The 22,587-nt window shown below is 34.7% G+C and overlaps 2 non-coding genes across 2 annotated transcripts; both read left to right on the top strand.

The window, feature by feature from the left end:
* The first annotated feature begins 15,451 nt into the window (after window positions 1–15,451).
* On the top strand, window positions 15,452–15,524 carry TRNAT-UGU (transfer RNA threonine (anticodon UGU)). The gene has a single exon. It is a non-coding gene; the product is annotated as a tRNA-Thr (tRNA).
* A 3,159-nt stretch (window positions 15,525–18,683) lies between these two features.
* On the top strand, window positions 18,684–18,756 carry TRNAT-UGU (transfer RNA threonine (anticodon UGU)). Its single transcript has one exon. It is a non-coding gene; the product is annotated as a tRNA-Thr (tRNA).
* Window positions 18,757–22,587: the final 3,831 nt, after the last annotated feature.

Genomic DNA, 22,587 nt, shown 5'->3' with positions numbered 1-22,587 from the left:
ATATACACCTATTCAACATACAACAGCAAACTGAAAGTTTCTTTAAATTGTTTAATAGGTTATTAACTGCATGTCCCAAGCAGGCATTTCAGCAGTGGTCATTTGTTAAAAGTGTATATTTGGAGAATGAGCTACAACTAATAATATCCAATAAGATTGCTAAAATTTGAAGAAAACTCTTTTCCACCATAATTTAGACCCCGTATTGGTCTCAGTTCTGGCTACTTATGTGGCTCCATCTCTCAGGGGTTAGAGCACTGGTCTCGTAAACCAGGGGTCATGAGGTCCAATCTCACTGGGACCTAGTGTTTCCCAATGTTAAAATAGTCTATGCAATATCTTTAAGTGAGGAGAACCATTTCAATTTGGTCACACATTTGGATATTCAATTTGTACACAGAGTTATGATGTTCAGTCTAATCTGCTGATTGGTTACAAGAGCATGTCTAAAACATATTTGTTGCATTTTATTGGGCTGATTCTGTTCATGCTGATAGTTCCAACAAGTTTTTCACTATTATTATGAAACTATGGTAAGAGCTTTCCAATAATTTAACTTTAATGATAGCACAAAAACACACACATTAGGAGGTTTTTAATACTTCTCACCCTGTTGTACACCTGTTCTGTTTCTGCTGACAGGCATGGTATTATCATTTCAGCTCACTACAGGACACTCTAACACAAAGTTGGAGAGCCATTAAAAATATGTCCAACTTTTTCAATATTTTCTATATAATTCAATTCAAGCAAAGACAGCTAATTTTTGTATTTATTTGATTTTCTGAAAAAGTTATATACTACATGCCTCAATCAAGGATATTGCAAATTTGTAGAATTTTTGTGTGAAAAGTCTACATTGGGACAAAAAGCGACAATAAAATGATAACAGAGATTTGAAATTTGCAGAAGATTTTTTTCCATCACTAAGCAGAATGAACATAAATAATGCTGATGGCAAGGCTCCATAGCTCAGTGGGCACTGGTCTTGTAAACCAGGGGTTGTGAGTTCAAATCTCACTGGGGCCTAGTGCTACTTTCTTGTTACTGCTGCTAAAATATAAATTGCAGCTCCCAATGTTGAAATAGTCTGCTCAAGAGCTTTAAGTGAGGAGAACCATTTCAATTTGGTCACACATTTGGATATTCAATTTGTACACAGAATTATGATGTTCAGTCTAATCTGCAAACTGGTTCCAAGAGCATGTCTTAAAATTATTTTATTGTACTGATTCTGTTCATGCTGATAATCCCATCATAATTTTTCAGTATCATTACAAACTGTAGAAAGAGCTTTTCCATAATTAAACTTTAAAGATAGCAACAATGGTATATACATTGTATTAATCTGTATTGTACCGTGCAGGAATCAACTTCATCAGTTGATCCAGAAGAGTTTTGAATTGACAACTGTAGCTGCCAGAAGGCTTTTTTGGTCATGTAAGCATATATAAAGTACAAATGCAAGCATACTCAAGGTAATGACCACTATTGGTCACAAATATCTCAATATAAAGACATTCTGTCATATCATTTTGAAGGCATTCCAGACTAAGGAGCACAAGGTTTGTGAGGCATGGAAAACATGACCAACATTTCCTCAATTTTATATATACACCTATTCAACATACAACAGCAAACTGAAAGTTTCTTTAAATTGTTTAATAGGTTATTAACTGCATGTCCCAAGCAGGCATTTCAGCAGTGGTCATTTGTTAAAAGTGTATATTTGGAGAATGAGCTACAACTAATAATATCCAATAAGATTACTGAAATTTGAAGAAAACTCTTTTCCACCATAATTCAGACCCCGTATTGGTCACAGTTCTGGCTACTTATGTGGCTCCATCTCTCAGGGGTTAGAGCACTGGTCTCGTAAACCAGGGGTCATGAGGTCCAATTTCACTGGGACCTAGTGTTTCCCAATGTTAAAATAGTCTATGCAATATCTTTAAGTGAGGAGAACCATTTCAATTTGGTCACACATTTGGATATTCAATTTGTACACAGAGTTATGATGTTCAGTCTAATCTGCTGATTGGTTACAAGAGCATGTCTAAAACATATTTGTTGCATTTTATTGGGCTGATTCTGTTCATGCTGATAGTTCCAACAAGTTTTTCACTATTATTATGAAACTATGGTAAGAGCTTTCCAATAATTTAACTTTAATGATAGCACAAAAACACACACATTAGGAGGTTTTTAATACTTCTCACCCTGTTGTACGGCTGTTCTGTTTCTGCTGACAGGCATGGTATTATCATTTCAGCTCACTACAGGACACTCTAACACAAAGTTGGAGAGCCATTAAAAATATGTCCAACTTTTTCAATATTTTCTATATAATTCAATTCAAGCAAAGACAGCTAATTTCTGCATTTATTTGATTTTCTGAAAAAGTTATATACTACATGCCTCAATCAAGGATATTGCAAATTTGTAGAATTTTTGTGTGAAAAGTCTACATTGGGACAAAAAGCGACAATAAAATGATAACAGAGATTTGAAATTTGCAGAAGATTTTTTTCCATCACTAAGCAGAATGAACATAAATAATGCTGATGGCAAGGCTCCATAGCTCAGTGGGCACTGGTCTTGTAAACCAGGGGTCGTGAGTTCAAATCTCACTGGGGCCTAGTGCTACTTTCTTGTTACTGCTGCTAAAATATAAATTGCAGCTCCCAATGTTGAAATAGTCTGCTCAAGAGCTTTAAGTGAGGAGAACCATTTCAATTTGGTCACACATTTGGATATTCAATTTGTACACAGAGTTATGATGTTCAGTCTAATCTGCAAATTGGTTCCAAGAGCATGTCTTAAAATTATTTTATTGTACTGATTCTGTTCATGCTGATAATCCCATCATAATTTTTCAGTATCATTACAAACTGTAGAAAGAGCTTTTCCATAATTAAACTTTAAAGATAGCAACAATGGTATATACATTGTATTAATCTGTATTGTACCGTGCAGGAATCAACTTCATCAGTTGATCCAGAAGAGTTTTGAATTGACAACTGTAGCTGCCAGAAGGCTTTTTTGGTCATGTAAGCATATATAAAGTACAAATGCAAGCATACTCAAGGTAATGACCACTATTGGTCACAAATATCTCAATATAAAGACATTCTGTCATATCATTTTGAAGGCATTCCAGACTAAGGAGCACAAGGTTTGTGAGGCATGGAAAACATGACCAACATTTCCTCAATTTTATATATACACCTATTCAACATACAACAGCAAACTGAAAGTTTCTTTAAATTGTTTAATAGGTTATTAACTGCATGTCCCAAGCAGGCATTTCAGCAGTGGTCATTTGTTAAAAGTGTATATTTGGAGAATGAGCTACAACTAATAATATCCAATAAGATTACTGAAATTTGAAGAAAACTCTTTTCCACCATAATTTAGACCCCGTATTGGTCTCAGTTCTGGCTACTTATGTGGCTCCATCTCTCAGGGGTTAGAGCACTGGTCTCGTAAACCAGGGGTCATGAGGTCCAATCTCACTGGGACCTAGTGTTTCCCAATGTTAAAATAGTCTATGCAATATCTTTAAGTGAGGAGAACCATTTCAATTTGGTCACACATTTGGATATTCAATTTGTACACAGAGTTATGATGTTCAGTCTAATCTGCTGATTGGTTACAAGAGCATGTCTAAAACATATTTGTTGCATTTTATTGGGCTGATTCTGTTCATGCTGATAGTTCCAACAAGTTTTTCACTATTATTATGAAACTATGGTAGGAGCTTTCCAATAATTTAACTTTAATGATAGCACAAAAACACACACATTAGGAGGTTTTTAATACTTCTCACCCTGTTGTACACCTGTTCTGTTTCTGCTGACAGGCATGGTATTATCATTTCAGCTCACTACAGGACACTCTAACACAAAGTTGGAGAGATATTAAAAATATGTCCAACTTTTTCAATATTTTCTATATAATTCAATTCAAGCAAAGACAGCTAATTTTTGCATTTATTTGATTTTCTGAAAAAGTTATATACTACATGCCTCAATCAAGGATATTGCAAATTTGTAGAATTTTTTTGTGAAAAGTCTACATTGGGACAAAAAGCAACAATAAAATGATAACAGAGATTTGAAATTTGCAGAAGATTTTTTTCCATCACTAAGCAGAATGAACATAAATAATGCTGATGGCAAGGCTCCATAGCTCAGTGGGCACTGGTCTTGTAAACCAGGGGTCGTGAGTTCAAATCTCACTGGGGCCTAGTGCTACTTTCTTGTTACTGCTGCTAAAATATAAATTGCAGCTCCCAATGTTGAAATAGTCTGCTCAAGAGCTTTAAGTGAGGAGAACCATTTCAATTTGGTCACACATTTGGATATTCAATTTGTACACAGAGTTATGATGTTCAGTCTAATCTGCAAATTGGTTCCAAGAGCATGTCTTAAAATTATTTTATTGTACTGATTCTGTTCATGCTGATAATCCCATCATAATTTTTCAGTATCATTACAAACTGTAGAAAGAGCTTTTCCATAATTAAACTTTAAAGATAGCAACAATGGTATATACATTGTATTAATCTGTATTGTACCGTGCAGGAATCAACTTCATCAGTTGATCCAGAAGAGTTTTGAATTGACAACTGTAGCTGCCAGAAGGCTTTTTTGGTCATGTAAGCATATATAAAGTACAAATGCAAGCATACTCAAGGTAATGACCACTATTGGTCACAAATATCTCAATATAAAGACATTCTGTCATATCATTTTGAAGGCATTCCAGACTAAGGAGCACAAGGTTTGTGAGGCATGGAAAACATGACCAACATTTCCTCAATTTTATATATACACCTATTCAACATACAACAGCAAACTGAAAGTTTCTTTAAATTGTTTAATAGGTTATTAACTGCATGTCCCAAGCAGGCATTTCAGCAGTGGTCATTTGTTAAAAGTGTATATTTGGAGAATGAGCTACAACTAATAATATCCAATAAGATTACTGAAATTTGAAGAAAACTCTTTTCCACCATAATTTAGACCCCGTATTGGTCTCAGTTCTGGCTACTTATGTGGCTCCATCTCTCAGGGGTTAGAGCACTGGTCTCGTAAACCAGGGGTCATGAGGTCCAATCTCACTGGGACCTAGTGTTTCCCAATGTTAAAATAGTCTATGCAATATCTTTAAGTGAGGAGAACCATTTCAATTTGGTCACACATTTGGATATTCAATTTGTACACAGAGTTATGATGTTCAGTCTAATCTGCTGATTGGTTACAAGAGCATGTCTAAAACATATTTGTTGCATTTTATTGGGCTGATTCTGTTCATGCTGATAGTTCCAACAAGTTTTTCACTATTATTATGAAACTATGGTAAGAGCTTTCCAATAATTTAACTTTAATGATAGCACAAAAACACACACATTAGGAGGTTTTTAATACTTCTCACCCTGTTGTACACCTGTTCTGTTTCTGCTGACAGGCATGGTATTATCATTTCAGCTCACTACAGGACACTCTAACACAAAGTTGGAGAGCCATTAAAAATATGTCCAACTTTTTCAATATTTTCTATATAATTCAATTCAAGCAAAGACAGCTAATTTTTGCATTTATTTGATTTTCTGAAAAAGTTATATACTACATGCCTCAATCAAGGATATTGCAAATTTGTAGAATTTTTTTGTGAAAAGTCTACATTGGGACAAAAAGCGACAATAAAATGATAACAGAGATTTGAAATTTGCAGAAGATTTTTTTCCATCACTAAGCAGAATGAACATAAATAATGCTGATGGCAAGGCTCCATAGCTCAGTGGGCACTGGTCTTGTAAACCAGGGGTCGTGAGTTCAAATCTCACTGGGGCCTAGTGCTACTTTCTTGTTACTGCTGCTAAAATATAAATTGCAGCTCCCAATGTTGAAATAGTCTGCTCAAGAGCTTTAAGTGAGGAGAACCATTTCAATTTGGTCACACATTTGGATATTCAATTTGTACACAGAGTTATGATGTTCAGTCTAATCTGCAAATTGGTTCCAAGAGCATGTCTTAAAATTATTTTATTGTACTGATTCTGTTCATGCTGATAATCCCATCATAATTTTTCAGTATCATTACAAACTGTAGAAAGAGCTTTTCCATAATTAAACTTTAAAGATAGCAACAATGGTATATACATTGTATTAATCTGTATTGTACCGTGCAGGAATCAACTTCATCAGTTGATCCAGAAGAGTTTTGAATTGACAACTGTAGCTGCCAGAAGGCTTTTTTGGTCATGTAAGCATATATAAAGTACAAATGCAAGCATACTCAAGGTAATGACCACTATTGGTCACAAATATCTCAATATAAAGACATTCTGTCATATCATTTTGAAGGCATTCCAGACTAAGGAGCACAAGGTTTGTGAGGCATGGAAAACATGACCAACATTTCCTCAATTTTATATATACACCTATTCAACATACAACAGCAAACTGAAAGTTTCTTTAAATTGTTTAATAGGTTATTAACTGCATGTCCCAAGCAGGCATTTCAGCAGTGGTCATTTGTTAAAAGTGTATATTTGGAGAATGAGCTACAACTAATAATATCCAATAAGATTACTGAAATTTGAAGAAAACTCTTTTCCACCATAATTTAGACCCCGTATTGGTCTCAGTTCTGGCTACTTATGTGGCTCCATCTCTCAGGGGTTAGAGCACTGGTCTCGTAAACCAGGGGTCATGAGGTCCAATCTCACTGGGACCTAGTGTTTCCCAATGTTAAAATAGTCTATGCAATATCTTTAAGTGAGGAGAACCATTTCAATTTGGTCACACATTTGGATATTCAATTTGTACACAGAGTTATGATGTTCAGTCTAATCTGCTGATTGGTTACAAGAGCATGTCTAAAACATATTTGTTGCATTTTATTGGGCTGATTCTGTTCATGCTGATAGTTCCAACAAGTTTTTCACTATTATTATGAAACTATGGTAAGAGCTTTCCAATAATTTAACTTTAATGATAGCACAAAAACACACACATTAGGAGGTTTTTAATACTTCTCACCCTGTTGTACACCTGTTCTGTTTCTGCTGACAGGCATGGTATTATCATTTCAGCTCACTACAGGACACTCTAACACAAAGTTGGAGAGCCATTAAAAATATGTCCAACTTTTTCAATATTTTCTATATAATTCAATTCAAGCAAAGACAGCTAATTTTTGCATTTATTTGATTTTCTGAAAAAGTTATATACTACATGCCTCAATCAAGGATATTGCAAATTTGTAGAATTTTTTTGTGAAAAGTCTACATTGGGACAAAAAGCGACAATAAAATGATAACAGAGATTTGAAATTTGCAGAAGATTTTTTTCCATCACTAAGCAGAATGAACATAAATAATGCTGATGGCAAGGCTCCATAGCTCAGTGGGCACTGGTCTTGTAAACCAGGGGTCGTGAGTTCAAATCTCACTGGGGCCTAGTGCTACTTTCTTGTTACTGCTGCTAAAATATAAATTGCAGCTCCCAATGTTGAAATAGTCTGCTCAAGAGCTTTAAGTGAGGAGAACCATTTCAATTTGGTCACACATTTGGATATTCAATTTGTACACAGAGTTATGATGTTCAGTCTAATCTGCAAACTGGTTCCAAGAGCATGTCTTAAAATTATTTTATTGTACTGATTCTGTTCATGCTGATAATCCCATCATAATTTTTCAGTATCATTACAAACTGTAGAAAGAGCTTTTCCATAATTAAACTTTAAAGATAGCAACAATGGTATATACATTGTATTAATCTGTATTGTACCGTGCAGGAATCAACTTCATCAGTTGATCCAGAAGAGTTTTGAATTGACAACTGTAGCTGCCAGAAGGCTTTTTTGGTCATGTAAGCATATATAAAGTACAAATGCAAGCATACTCAAGGTAATGACCACTATTGGTCACAAATATCTCAATATAAAGATATTCTGTCATATCATTTTGAAGGCATTCCAGACTAAGGAGCACAAGGTTTGTGAGGCATGGAAAACATGACCAACATTTCCTCAATTTTATATATACACCTATTCAACATACAACAGCAAACTGAAAGTTTCTTTAAATTGTTTAATAGGTTATTAACTGCATGTCCCAAGCAGGCATTTCAGCAGTGGTCATTTGTTAAAAGTGTATATTTGGAGAATGAGCTACAACTAATAATATCCAATAAGATTACTGAAATTTGAAGAAAACTCTTTTCCACCATAATTCAGACCCCGTATTGGTCACAGTTCTGGCTACTTATGTGGCTCCATCTCTCAGGGGTTAGAGCACTGGTCTCGTAAACCAGGGGTCATGAGGTCCAATTTCACTGGGACCTAGTGTTTCCCAATGTTAAAATAGTCTATGCAATATCTTTAAGTGAGGAGAACCATTTCAATTTGGTCACACATTTGGATATTCAATTTGTACACAGAGTTATGATGTTCAGTCTAATCTGCTGATTGGTTACAAGAGCATGTCTAAAACATATTTGTTGCATTTTATTGGGCTGATTCTGTTCATGCTGATAGTTCCAACAAGTTTTTCACTATTATTATGAAACTATGGTAAGAGCTTTCCAATAATTTAACTTTAATGATAGCACAAAAACACACACATTAGGAGGTTTTTAATACTTCTCACCCTGTTGTACACCTGTTTTGTTTCTGCTGACAGGCATGGTATTATCATTTTAGCTCACTACAGGACACTCTAACACAAAGTTGGAGAGCCATTAAAAATATGTCCAACTTTTTCAATATTTTCTATATAATTCAATTCAAGCAAAGACAGCTAATTTTTGCATTTATTTGATTTTCTGAAAAAGTTATATACTACATGCCTCAATCAAGGATATTGCAAATTTGTAGAATTTTTTTGTGAAAAGTCTACATTGGGACAAAAAGCGACAATAAAATGATAACAGAGATTTGAAATTTGCAGAAGATTTTTTTCCATCACTAAGCAGAATGAACATAAATAATGCTGATGGCAAGGCTCCATAGCTCAGTGGGCACTGGTCTTGTAAACCAGGGGTCGTGAGTTCAAATCTCACTGGGGCCTAGTGCTACTTTCTTGTTACTGCTGCTAAAATATAAATTGCAGCTCCCAATGTTGAAATAGTCTGCTCAAGAGCTTTAAGTGAGGAGAACCATTTCAATTTGGTCACACATTTGGATATTCAATTTGTACACAGAGTTATGATGTTCAGTCTAATCTGCAAATTGGTTCCAAGAGCATGTCTTAAAATTATTTTATTGTACTGATTCTGTTCATGCTGATAATCCCATCATAATTTTTCAGTATCATTACAAACTGTAGAAAGAGCTTTTCCATAATTAAACTTTAAAGATAGCAACAATGGTATATACATTGTATTAATCTGTATTGTACCGTGCAGGAATCAACTTCATCAGTTGATCCAGAAGAGTTTTGAATTGACAACTGTAGCTGCCAGAAGGCTTTTTTGGTCATGTAAGCATATATAAAGTACAAATGCAAGCATACTCAAGGTAATGACCACTATTGGTCACAAATATCTCAATATAAAGACATTCTGTCATATCATTTTGAAGGCATTCCAGACTAAGGAGCACAAGGTTTGTGAGGCATGGAAAACATGACCAACATTTCCTCAATTTTATATATACACCTATTCAACATACAACAGCAAACTGAAAGTTTCTTTAAATTGTTTAATAGGTTATTAACTGCATGTCCCAAGCAGGCATTTCAGCAGTGGTCATTTGTTAAAAGTGTATATTTGGAGAATGAGCTACAACTAATAATATCCAATAAGATTACTGAAATTTGAAGAAAACTCTTTTCCACCATAATTTAGACCCCGTATTGGTCTCAGTTCTGGCTACTTATGTGGCTCCATCTCTCAGGGGTTAGAGCACTGGTCTCGTAAACCAGGGGTCATGAGGTCCAATCTCACTGGGACCTAGTGTTTCCCAATGTTAAAATAGTCTATGCAATATCTTTAAGTGAGGAGAACCATTTCAATTTGGTCACACATTTGGATATTCAATTTGTACACAGAGTTATGATGTTCAGTCTAATCTGCTGATTGGTTACAAGAGCATGTCTAAAACATATTTGTTGCATTTTATTGGGCTGATTCTGTTCATGCTGATAGTTCCAACAAGTTTTTCACTATTATTATGAAACTATGGTAAGAGCTTTCCAATAATTTAACTTTAATGATAGCACAAAAACACACACATTAGGAGGTTTTTAATACTTCTCACCCTGTTGTACACCTGTTCTGTTTCTGCTGACAGGCATGGTATTATCATTTCAGCTCACTACAGGACACTCTAACACAAAGTTGGAGAGCCATTAAAAATATGTCCAACTTTTTCAATATTTTCTATATAATTCAATTCAAGCAAAGACAGCTAATTTTTGCATTTATTTGATTTTCTGAAAAAGTTATATACTACATGCCTCAATCAAGGATATTGCAAATTTGTAGAATTTTTTTGTGAAAAGTCTACATTGGGACAAAAAGCGACAATAAAATGATAACAGAGATTTGAAATTTGCAGAAGATTTTTTTCCATCACTAAGCAGAATGAACATAAATAATGCTGATGGCAAGGCTCCATAGCTCAGTGGGCACTGGTCTTGTAAACCAGGGGTCGTGAGTTCAAATCTCACTGGGGCCTAGTGCTACTTTCTTGTTACTGCTGCTAAAATATAAATTGCAGCTCCCAATGTTGAAATAGTCTGCTCAAGAGCTTTAAGTGAGGAGAACCATTTCAATTTGGTCACACATTTGGATATTCAATTTGTACACAGAGTTATGATGTTCAGTCTAATCTGCAAACTGGTTCCAAGAGCATGTCTTAAAATTATTTTATTGTACTGATTCTGTTCATGCTGATAATCCCATCATAATTTTTCAGTATCATTACAAACTGTAGAAAGAGCTTTTCCATAATTAAACTTTAAAGATAGCAACAATGGTATATACATTGTATTAATCTGTATTGTACCGTGCAGGAATCAACTTCATCAGTTGATCCAGAAGAGTTTTGAATTGACAACTGTAGCTGCCAGAAGGCTTTTTTGGTCATGTAAGCATATATAAAGTACAAATGCAAGCATACTCAAGGTAATGACCACTATTGGTCACAAATATCTCAATATAAAGACATTCTGTCATATCATTTTGAAGGCATTCCAGACTAAGGAGCACAAGGTTTGTGAGGCATGGAAAACATGACCAACATTTCCTCAATTTCATATATACACCTATTCAACATACAACAGCAAACTGAAAGTTTCTTTAAATTGTTTAATAGGTTATTAACTGCATGTCCCAAGCAGGCATTTCAGCAGTGGTCATTTGTTAAAAGTGTATATTTGGAGAATGAGCTACAACTAATAATATCCAATAAGATTACTGAAATTTGAAGAAAACTCTTTTCCACCATAATTCAGACCCCGTATTGGTCACAGTTCTGGCTACTTATGTGGCTCCATCTCTCAGGGGTTAGAGCACTGGTCTCGTAAACCAGGGGTCATGAGGTCCAATTTCACTGGGACCTAGTGTTTCCCAATGTTAAAATAGTCTATGCAATATCTTTAAGTGAGGAGAACCATTTCAATTTGGTCACACATTTGGATATTCAATTTGTACACAGAGTTATGATGTTCAGTCTAATCTGCTGATTGGTTACAAGAGCATGTCTAAAACATATTTGTTGCATTTTATTGGGCTGATTCTGTTCATGCTGATAGTTCCAACAAGTTTTTCACTATTATTATGAAACTATGGTAAGAGCTTTCCAATAATTTAACTTTAATGATAGCACAAAAACACACACATTAGGAGGTTTTTAATACTTCTCACCCTGTTGTACGGCTGTTCTGTTTCTGCTGACAGGCATGGTATTATCATTTCAGCTCACTACAGGACACTCTAACACAAAGTTGGAGAGCCATTAAAAATATGTCCAACTTTTTCAATATTTTCTATTTAATTCAATTCAAGCAAAGACAGCTAATTTCTGCATTTATTTGATTTTCTGAAAAAGTTATATACTACATGCCTCAATCAAGGATATTGCAAATTTGTAGAATTTTTTTGTGAAAAGTCTACATTGGGACAAAAAGCGACAATAAAATGATAACAGAGATTTGAAATTTGCAGAAGATTTTTTTCCATCACTAAGCAGAATGAACATAAATAATGCTGATGGCAAGGCTCCATAGCTCAAAGGGCACTGGTCTTGTAAACCAGGGGTCGTGAGTTCAAATCTCACTGGGGCCTAGTGCTACTTTCTTGTTACTGCTGCTAAAATATAAATTGCAGCTCCCAATGTTGAAATAGTCTGCTCAAGAGCTTTAAGTGAGGAGAACCATTTCAATTTGGTCACACATTTGGATATTCAATTTGTACACAGAGTTATGATGTTCAGTCTAATCTGCAAATTTGTTCCAAGAGCATGTCTTAAAATTATTTTATTGTACTGATTCTGTTCATGCTGATAATCCCATCATAATTTTTCAGTATCATTACAAACTGTAGAAAGAGCTTTTCCATAATTAAACTTTAAAGATAGCAACAATGGTATATACATTGTATTAATCTGTATTGTACCGTGCAGGAATCAACTTCATCAGTTGATCCAGAAGAGTTTTGAATTGACAACTGTAGCTGCCAGAAGGCTTTTTTGGTCATGTAAGCATATATAAAGTACAAATGCAAGCATACTCAAGGTAATGACCACTATTGGTCACAAATATCTCAATATAAAGATATTCTGTCATATCATTTTGAAGGCATTCCAGACTAAGGAGCACAAGGTTTGTGAGGCATGGAAAACATGACCAACATTTCCTCAATTTTATATATACACCTATTCAACATACAACAGCAAACTGAAAGTTTCTTTAAATTGTTTAATAGGTTATTAACTGCATGTCCCAAGCAGGCATTTCAGCAGTGGTCATTTGTTAAAAGTGTATATTTGGAGAATGAGCTACAACTAATAATATCCAATAAGATTACTGAAATTTGAAGAAAACTCTTTTCCACCATAATTCAGACCCCGTATTGGTCACAGTTCTGGCTACTTATGTGGCTCCATCTCTCAGGGGTTAGAGCACTGGTCTCGTAAACCAGGGGTCATGAGGTCCAATTTCACTGGGACCTAGTGTTTCCCAATGTTAAAATAGTCTATGCAATATCTTTAAGTGAGGAGAACCATTTCAATTTGGTCACACATTTGGATATTCAATTTGTACACAGAGTTATGATGTTCAGTCTAATCTGCTGATTGGTTACAAGAGCATGTCTAAAACATATTTGTTGCATTTTATTGGGCTGATTCTGTTCATGCTGATAGTTCCAACAAGTTTTTCACTATTATTATGAAACTATGGTAAGAGCTTTCCAATAATTTAACTTTAATGATAGCACAAAAACACACACATTAGGAGGTTTTTAATACTTCTCACCCTGTTGTACACCTGTTTTGTTTCTGCTGACAGGCATGGTATTATCATTTTAGCTCACTACAGGACACTCTAACACAAAGTTGGAGAGCCATTAAAAATATGTCCAACTTTTTCAATATTTTCTATATAATTCAATTCAAGCAAAGACAGCTAATTTTTGCATTTATTTGATTTTCTGAAAAAGTTATATACTACATGCCTCAATCAAGGATATTGCAAATTTGTAGAATTTTTTTGTGAAAAGTCTACATTGGGACAAAAAGCGACAATAAAATGATAACAGAGATTTGAAATTTGCAGAAGATTTTTTTCCATCACTAAGCAGAATGAACATAAATAATGCTGATGGCAAGGCTCCATAGCTCAGTGGGCACTGGTCTTGTAAACCAGGGGTCGTGAGTTCAAATCTCACTGGGGCCTAGTGCTACTTTCTTGTTACTGCTGCTAAAATATAAATTGCAGCTCCCAATGTTGAAATAGTCTGCTCAAGAGCTTTAAGTGAGGAGAACCATTTCAATTTGGTCACACATTTGGATATTCAATTTGTACACAGAGTTATGATGTTCAGTCTAATCTGCAAACTGGTTCCAAGAGCATGTCTTAAAATTATTTTATTGTACTGATTCTGTTCATGCTGATAATCCCATCATAATTTTTCAGTATCATTACAAACTGTAGAAAGAGCTTTTCCATAATTAAACTTTAAAGATAGCAACAATGGTATATACATTGTATTAATCTGTATTGTACCGTGCAGGAATCAACTTCATCAGTTGATCCAGAAGAGTTTTGAATTGACAACTGTAGCTGCCAGAAGGCTTTTTTGGTCATGTAAGCATATATAAAGTACAAATGCAAGCATACTCAAGGTAATGACCACTATTGGTCACAAATATCTCAATATAAAGACATTCTGTCATATCATTTTGAAGGCATTCCAGACTAAGGAGCACAAGGTTTGTGAGGCATGGAAAACATGACCAACATTTCCTCAATTTTATATATACACCTATTCAACATACAACAGCAAACTGAAAGTTTCTTTAAATTGTTTAATAGGTTATTAACTGCATGTCCCAAGCAGGCATTTCAGCAGTGGTCATTTGTTAAAAGTGTATATTTGGAGAATGAGCTACAACTAATAATATCCAATAAGATTACTGAAATTTGAAGAAAACTCTTTTCCACCATAATTTAGACCCCGTATTGGTCTCAGTTCTGGCTACTTATGTGGCTCCATCTCTCAGGGGTTAGAGCACTGGTCTCGTAAACCAGGGGTCATGAGGTCCAATCTCACTGGGACCTAGTGTTTCCCAATGTTAAAATAGTCTATGCAATATCTTTAAGTGAGGAGAACCATTTCAATTTGGTCACACATTTGGATATTCAATTTGTACACAGAGTTATGATGTTCAGTCTAATCTGCTGATTGGTTACAAGAGCATGTCTAAAACATATTTGTTGCATTTTATTGGGCTGATTCTGTTCATGCTGATAGTTCCAACAAGTTTTTCACTATTATTATGAAACTATGGTAAGAGCTTTCCAATAATTTAACTTTAATGATAGCACAAAAACACACACATTAGGAGGTTTTTAATACTTCTCACCCTGTTGTACACCTGTTCTGTTTCTGCTGACAGGCATGGTATTATCATTTCAGCTCACTACAGGACACTCTAACACAAAGTTGGAGAGCCATTAAAAATATGTCCAACTTTTTCAATATTTTCTATATAATTCAATTCAAGCAAAGACAGCTAATTTTTGCATTTATTTGATTTTCTGAAAAAGTTATATACTACATGCCTCAATCAAGGATATTGCAAATTTGTAGAATTTTTTTGTGAAATGTCTACATTGGGACAAAAAGCGACAATAAAATGATAACAGAGATTTGAAATTTGCAGAAGATTTTTTTCCATCACTAAGCAGAATGAACATAAATAATGCTGATGGCAAGGCTCCATAGCTCAGTGGTTAGAGCACTGGTCTTGTAAACCAGGGGTCGTGAGTTCAAATCTCACTGGGGCCTAGTGCTACTTTCTTGTTACTGCTGCTAAAATATAAATTGCAGCTCCCAATGTTGAAATAGTCTGCTCAAGAGCTTTAAGTGAGGAGAACCATTTCAATTTGGTCACACATTTGGATATTCAATTTGTACACAGAGTTATGATGTTCAGTCTAATCTGCAAATTGGTTCCAAGAGCATGTCTTAAAATTATTTTATTGTACTGATTCTGTTCATGCTGATAATCCCATCATAATTTTTCAGTATCATTACAAACTGTAGAAAGAGCTTTTCCATAATTAAACTTTAAAGATAGCAACAATGGTATATACATTGTATTAATCTGTATTGTACCGTGCAGGAATCAACTTCATCAGTTGATCCAGAAGAGTTTTGAATTGACAACTGTAGCTGCCAGAAGGCTTTTTTGGTCATGTAAGCATATATAAAGTACAAATGCAAGCATACTCAAGGTAATGACCACTATTGGTCACAAATATCTCAATATAAAGACATTCTGTCATATCATTTTGAAGGCATTCCAGACTAAGGAGCACAAGGTTTGTGAGGCATGGAAAACATGACCAACATTTCCTCAATTTTATATATACACCTATTCAACATACAACAGCAAACTGAAAGTTTCTTTAAATTGTTTAATAGGTTATTAACTGCATGTCCCAAGCAGGCATTTCAGCAGTGGTCATTTGTTAAAAGTGTATATTTGGAGAATGAGCTACAACTAATAATATCCAATAAGATTACTGAAATTTGAAGAAAACTCTTTTCCACCATAATTTAGACCCCGTATTGGTCTCAGTTCTGGCTACTTATGTGGCTCCATCTCTCAGGGGTTAGAGCACTGGTCTCGTAAACCAGGGGTCATGAGGTCCAATCTCACTGGGACCTAGTGTTTCCCAATGTTAAAATAGTCTATGCAATATCTTTAAGTGAGGAGAACCATTTCAATTTGGTCACACATTTGGATATTCAATTTGTACACAGAGTTATGATGTTCAGTCTAATCTGCTGATTGGTTACAAGAGCATGTCTAAAACATATTTGTTGCATTTTATTGGGCTGATTCTGTTCATGCTGATAGTACCAACAAGTTTTTCACTATTATTATGAAACTATGGTAAGAGCTTTCCAATAATTTAACTTTAATGATAGCACAAAAACACACACATTAGGAGGTTTTTAATACTTCTCACCCTGTTGTACACCTGTTCTGTTTCTGCTGACAGGCATGGTATTATCATTTCAGCTCACTACAGGACACTCTAACACAAAGTTGGAGAGCCATTAAAAATATGTCCAACTTTTTCAATATTTTCTATATAATTCAATTCAAGCAAAGACAGCTAATTTTGGCATTTATTTGATTTTCTTAAAAAGTTATATACTACATGCCTCAATCAAGGATATTGCACATTTTTAGAATTTTTGTGTGAAAAGTCTACATTGGGACAAAGAGCAACAATAAAATAATAAAGGATATTTGAAATTTGCAGAAGATTTTTTTCCATCACTAAGCAGAATGAACAAACATGGTCCAAAAGGCAAGGCTCCATAGTTTAGGTGTTAGATCACTGGTCTTGTAAACAAGGGATCATGAGTTCAAATCTCACTGGGGCCTAGTGCTACTTTATTGTTACAGCTGCTAAAATTTAAATTGCAGCTCCCAATGTTGAAATAGTCTGCTCAAGAGCTTTAAGTGAGGAGAACCATTTCAATTTGGTCACACATTTGGATATTCAATTTGTACACAGAGTTATGATGTTCAGTCTAATCTGCAAATTGGTTCCAAGAGCATGTCTTAAAATTATTTTATTGTACTGATTCTGTTCATGCTGATAATCCCATCATAATTTTTCAGTATCATTACAAACTGTAGAAAGAGCTTTTCCATAATTAAACTTTAAAGATAGCAACAATGGTATATACGTTGTATTAATCTGTATTGTACCGTGCAGGAATCAACTTCATCAGTTGATCCAGAAGAGTTTTGAATTGACAACTGTAGCCGCCAGAAGGCTTTTTTGGTCATGTAAGCATATATAAAGTACAAATGCAAGCATACTCAAGGTAATGACCACTATTGGTCACAAATATCTCAATATAAAGACATTCTGTCATATCATTTTGAAGGCATTCCAGACTAAGGAGCACAAGGTTTGTGAGGCATGGAAAACATGACCAACATTTCCTCAATTTTATATATACACCTATTCAACATACAACAGCAAACTGAAAGTTTCTTTAAATTGTTTAATAGGTTATTAACTGCATGTCCCAAGCAGGCATTTCAGCAGTGGTCATTTGTTAAAAGTGTATATTTGGAGAATGAGCTACAACTAATAATATCCAATAAGATTACTGAAATTTGAAGAAAACTCTTTTCCACCATAATTCAGACCCCGTATTGGTCACAGTTCTGGCTACTTATGTGGCTCCATCTCTCAGGGGTTAGCGCACTGGTCTCGTAAACCAGGGGTCATGAGGTCCAATCTCACTGGGACCTAGTGTTTCCCAATGTTAAAATAGTCTATGCAATATCTTTAAGTGAGGAGAACCATTTCAATTTGGTCACACATTTGGATATTCAATTTGTACACAGAGTTATGATGTTCAGTCTAATCTGCTGATTGGTTACAAGAGCATGTCTAAAACATATTTGTTGCATTTTATTGGGCTGATTCTGTTCATGCTGATAGTTCCAACAAGTTTTTCACTATTATTATGAAACTATGGTAAGAGCTTTCCAATAATTTAACTTTAATGATAGCACAAAAACACACACATTAGGAGGTTTTTAATACTTCTCACCCTGTTGTACACCTGTTCTGTTTCTGCTGACAGGCATGGTATTATTATTTCAGCTCACTACAGGACACTCTAACACAAAGTTGGAGAGCCCCATTAAAAATATGTCCAACTTTTTCAATATTTTCTATATAATTAAATTCAAGCAAAGACAGCTAATTTTTGCATTTATTTGATTTTCTGAAAAAGTTATATACTACATGCCTCAATCAAGGATATTGCAAATTTGTAGAATTTTTTTGTGAAAAGTCTACATTGGGACAAAAAGCGACAATAAAATGATAACAGAGATTTGAAATTTGCAGAAGATTTTTTTCCAGCACTAAGCAGAATGAACATACATGGTGCTGAAGGCAAGGCTCCATATCTCAGGGGTTAGAACACTGGTCTTGTAAACCAGGGGTCGTGAGTTCAAATCTCACTGGGGCCTAGTGCTACTTTCTTGTTACTGCTGCAAAAATATAAATTGCAGCTCCCAATGTTGAAATAGTCTGCTCAAGAGCTTTAAGTGAGGAGAACCATTTCAATTTGGTCACACATTTGGATATTCAATTTGTACACAGAGTTATGATGTTCAGTCTAATCTGCAAATTGGTTCCAAGAGCATGTCTTAAAATTATTTTATTGTACTGATTCTGTTCATGCTGATAATCCCATCATAATTTTTCAGTATCATTACAAACTGTAGAAAGAGCTTTTCCATAATTAAACTTTAAAGATAGCAACAATGGTATATACATTGTATTAATCTGTATTGTACCGTGCAGGAATCAACTTCATCAGTTGATCCAGAAGAGTTTTGAATTGACAACTGTAGCTGCCAGAAGGCTTTTTTGGTCATGTAAGCATATATAAAGTACAAATGCAAGCATACTCAAGGTAATGACCACTATTGGTCACAAATATCTCAATATAAAGACATTCTGTCATATCATTTTGAAGGCATTCCAGACTAAGGAGCACAAGGTTTGTGAGGCATGGAAAACATGACCAACATTTCCTCAATTTTATATATACACCTATTCAACATACAACAGCAAACTGAAAGTTTCTTTAAATTGTTTAATAGGTTATTAACTGCATGTCCCAAGCAGGCATTTCAGCAGTGGTCATTTGTTAAAAGTGTATATTTGGAGAATGAGCTACAACTAATAATATCCAATAAGATTACTGAAATTTGAAGAAAACTCTTTTCCACCATAATTCAGACCCCGTATTGGTCACAGTTCTGGCTACTTATGTGGCTCCATCTCTCAGGGGTTAGCGCACTGGTCTCGTAAACCAGGGGTCATGAGGTCCAATCTCACTGGGACCTAGTGTTTCCCAATGTTAAAATAGTCTATGCAATATCTTTAAGTGAGGAGAACCATTTCAATTTGGTCACACATTTGGATATTCAATTTGTACACAGAGTTATGATGTTCAGTCTAATCTGCTGATTGGTTACAAGAGCATGTCTAAAACATATTTGTTGCATTTTATTGGGCTGATTCTGTTCATGCTGATAGTTCCAACAAGTTTTTCACTATTATTATGAAACTATGGTAAGAGCTTTCCAATAATTTAACTTTAATGATAGCACAAAAACACACACATTAGGAGGTTTTTAATACTTCTCACCCTGTTGTACACCTGTTCTGTTTCTGCTGACAAGCATGGTATTATCATTTCAGCTCACTACAGGACACTCTAACACAAAGTTGGAGAGCCATTAAAAATATGTCCAACTTTTTCAATATTTTCTATATAATTCAATTCAAGCAAAGACAGCTAATTTTTGCATTTATTTGATTTTCTTAAAAAGTTATATACTACATGCCTCAATCAAGGATATTGCACATTTTTAGAATTTTTGTGTGAAAAGTCTACATTGGGACAAAGAGCAACAATAAAATAATAAAGGATATTTGAAATTTGCAGAAGATTTTTTTCCATCACTAAGCAGAATGAACAAACATGGTCCCAAAGGCAAGGCTTCATAGTTTAGGTGTTAGATCACTGGTCTTGTAAACAAGGGATCATGAGTTCAAATCTCACTGGGGCCTAGTGCTACTTTATTGTTACAGCTGCTAAAATTTAAATTGCAGCTCCCAATGTTGAAATAGTCTGCTCAAGAGCTTTAAGTGAGGAGAACCATTTCAATTTGGTCACACATTTGGATATTCAATTTGTACACAGAGTTATGATGTTCAGTATAATCTGCATATTGGTTCCAAGAGCATGTCTTAAAATTATTTTATTGTACTGATTCTGTTCATGCTGATAATCCCATCATAATTTTTCAGTATCATTACAAACTGTAGAAAGAGCTTTTCCATAATTAAACTTTAAAGATAGCAACAATGGTATATACGTTGTATTAATCTGTATTGTACCGTGCAGGAATCAACTTCATCAGTTGATCCAGAAGAGTTTTCAATTGACAACTGTAGCTGCCAGAAGGCTTTTTTGGTCATGTAAGCATATATAAAGTACAAATGCAAGCATACTCAAGGTAATGACCACTATTGGTCACAAATATCTCAATATAAAGACATTCTGTCATATCATTTTGAAGGCATTCCAGACTAAGGAGCACAAGGTTTGTGAGGCATGGAAAACATGACCAACATTTCCTCTATTTTATATATACCCCTATTCAACATACAACAGCAAACTGAAAGTTAATTTAAATAGTTTAATAGGTTATCAACTGCATGTCCCAAGCAGGCATTTCAGCAGCGGTCATTTGTAAAAAGTGTACATTTGGAGAATGAGCTACAACTAATAATATCCAATAAGATTACTGAAATTTGAAGAAAAATCTTTTCCACCATAATTCAGACCCCATATTGGTTACAGTTCTGGCTACTTATGTGGCTTCATAGCTCAGGGGTTAGACCTCTGATCTTGTAAATCAGGGGTTGTTAGTTCAAATCTCACTGGGGCCTAGTGTTTCCCAATGTTGAAATAGTGTACGTAATATCTTTAAGTGAGGAGAACCATTTCAATATGTATAGTTAATTTAGACAAAGACTTATGATGTTGAGTCTAATCTGCTGATTGGTTACACAGAGCATGTCTAAAACAAATGTGTTGCATTTTATTGGACCGATTCTGTTCATGCTGATAGTTCCAGCAAGTTTTTCACTATTATTATGAAACTATGGTAAGAGGTTTCCAATAATTAAACTTTAATGATAGCAAAAAACCACACATATTAGGAGGTTTTTAATACTTCTCACCCTGTTGTACACCTGTTCTGTTTCTGCTGACAGGCATGGTATTATCATTTCAGCTCACTACCCCTGGGGTAACAGGGCACTCTAACCCTTTACGCAGCTAAACCTAATTACTATGGGTGCGATATGCGCAATAATGGGGATCACTTTAGAAAGAAGATTGGGCGTGATATAGCATTTGAATAACATGCATTAACGTGTATTGTAATGAACAGGATTCATCTTGCTCAGTTGATCCAGAAGAGTTTTTAACTGATAACTGCAGCTGCCAGAAGAAATAACTGAAGGCTGTCTTAGGCATGAATGCATTTATATGGTACATATGCAAACAGTCTTCAGTTATAAGGTAACGCAAATGTTGATCACACATAACTCAACAAAGACATTCTATCATAACATTATAAATGCAATACAGCTTATGGAACATAAAGTTGGAGAGCCATTAAAATATGTCCAACTTTTTCAATATTTTCTATATAATTCAAATCAAGCAAAGATAGCTAATTTTTGCATTTATTTGATTTTCTTAAAAAGTTATATATTACATGCCTCAATCAAGGATATTGCAAATTTGTAGATTTTTTGTGTGAAAAGTCTACATTGGGACAAAGAGTGACAATAAAATTATAAAAGATATTTGAAATTTGCAGAAGATTATTTTCCATCACTAAGCAGAATGAACAAACATGGCTCTAAAGACAAGGCTCCATATCTCAGGGGTTAGAACACTGGTCTTGTAAACCAGGGGTCGTGAGTTTAAAACCTCACTGGGGCCTAGTGCTACTTTATTGTTACAGCTGCTAAAATTTAAATTGCAGCTCCCAATGTTGAAATAGTCTGCTCAAGAGCTTTAAGTGAGGAGAACCATTTCAATTTGGTCACACATTTGGATATTCAATTTGTACACAGAGTTATGATGTTCAGTCTAATCTGCAAATTGGTTCCAAGAGCATGTCTGAAAATTATTTTATTGTACTGATTCTGTTCATGCTGATAATCCCATCATAATTTTTCAGTATCATTACAAACTGTAGAAAGAG

This window comes from Pseudophryne corroboree, chromosome 11 (assembly GCF_028390025.1).
Source record: "Pseudophryne corroboree isolate aPseCor3 chromosome 11, aPseCor3.hap2, whole genome shotgun sequence".
NCBI lineage: Eukaryota > Metazoa > Chordata > Amphibia > Anura > Myobatrachidae > Pseudophryne > Pseudophryne corroboree.
Note: the sequence above shows the minus strand (reverse complement) of the source record. Positions and strands in the feature narration are given on the sequence as shown.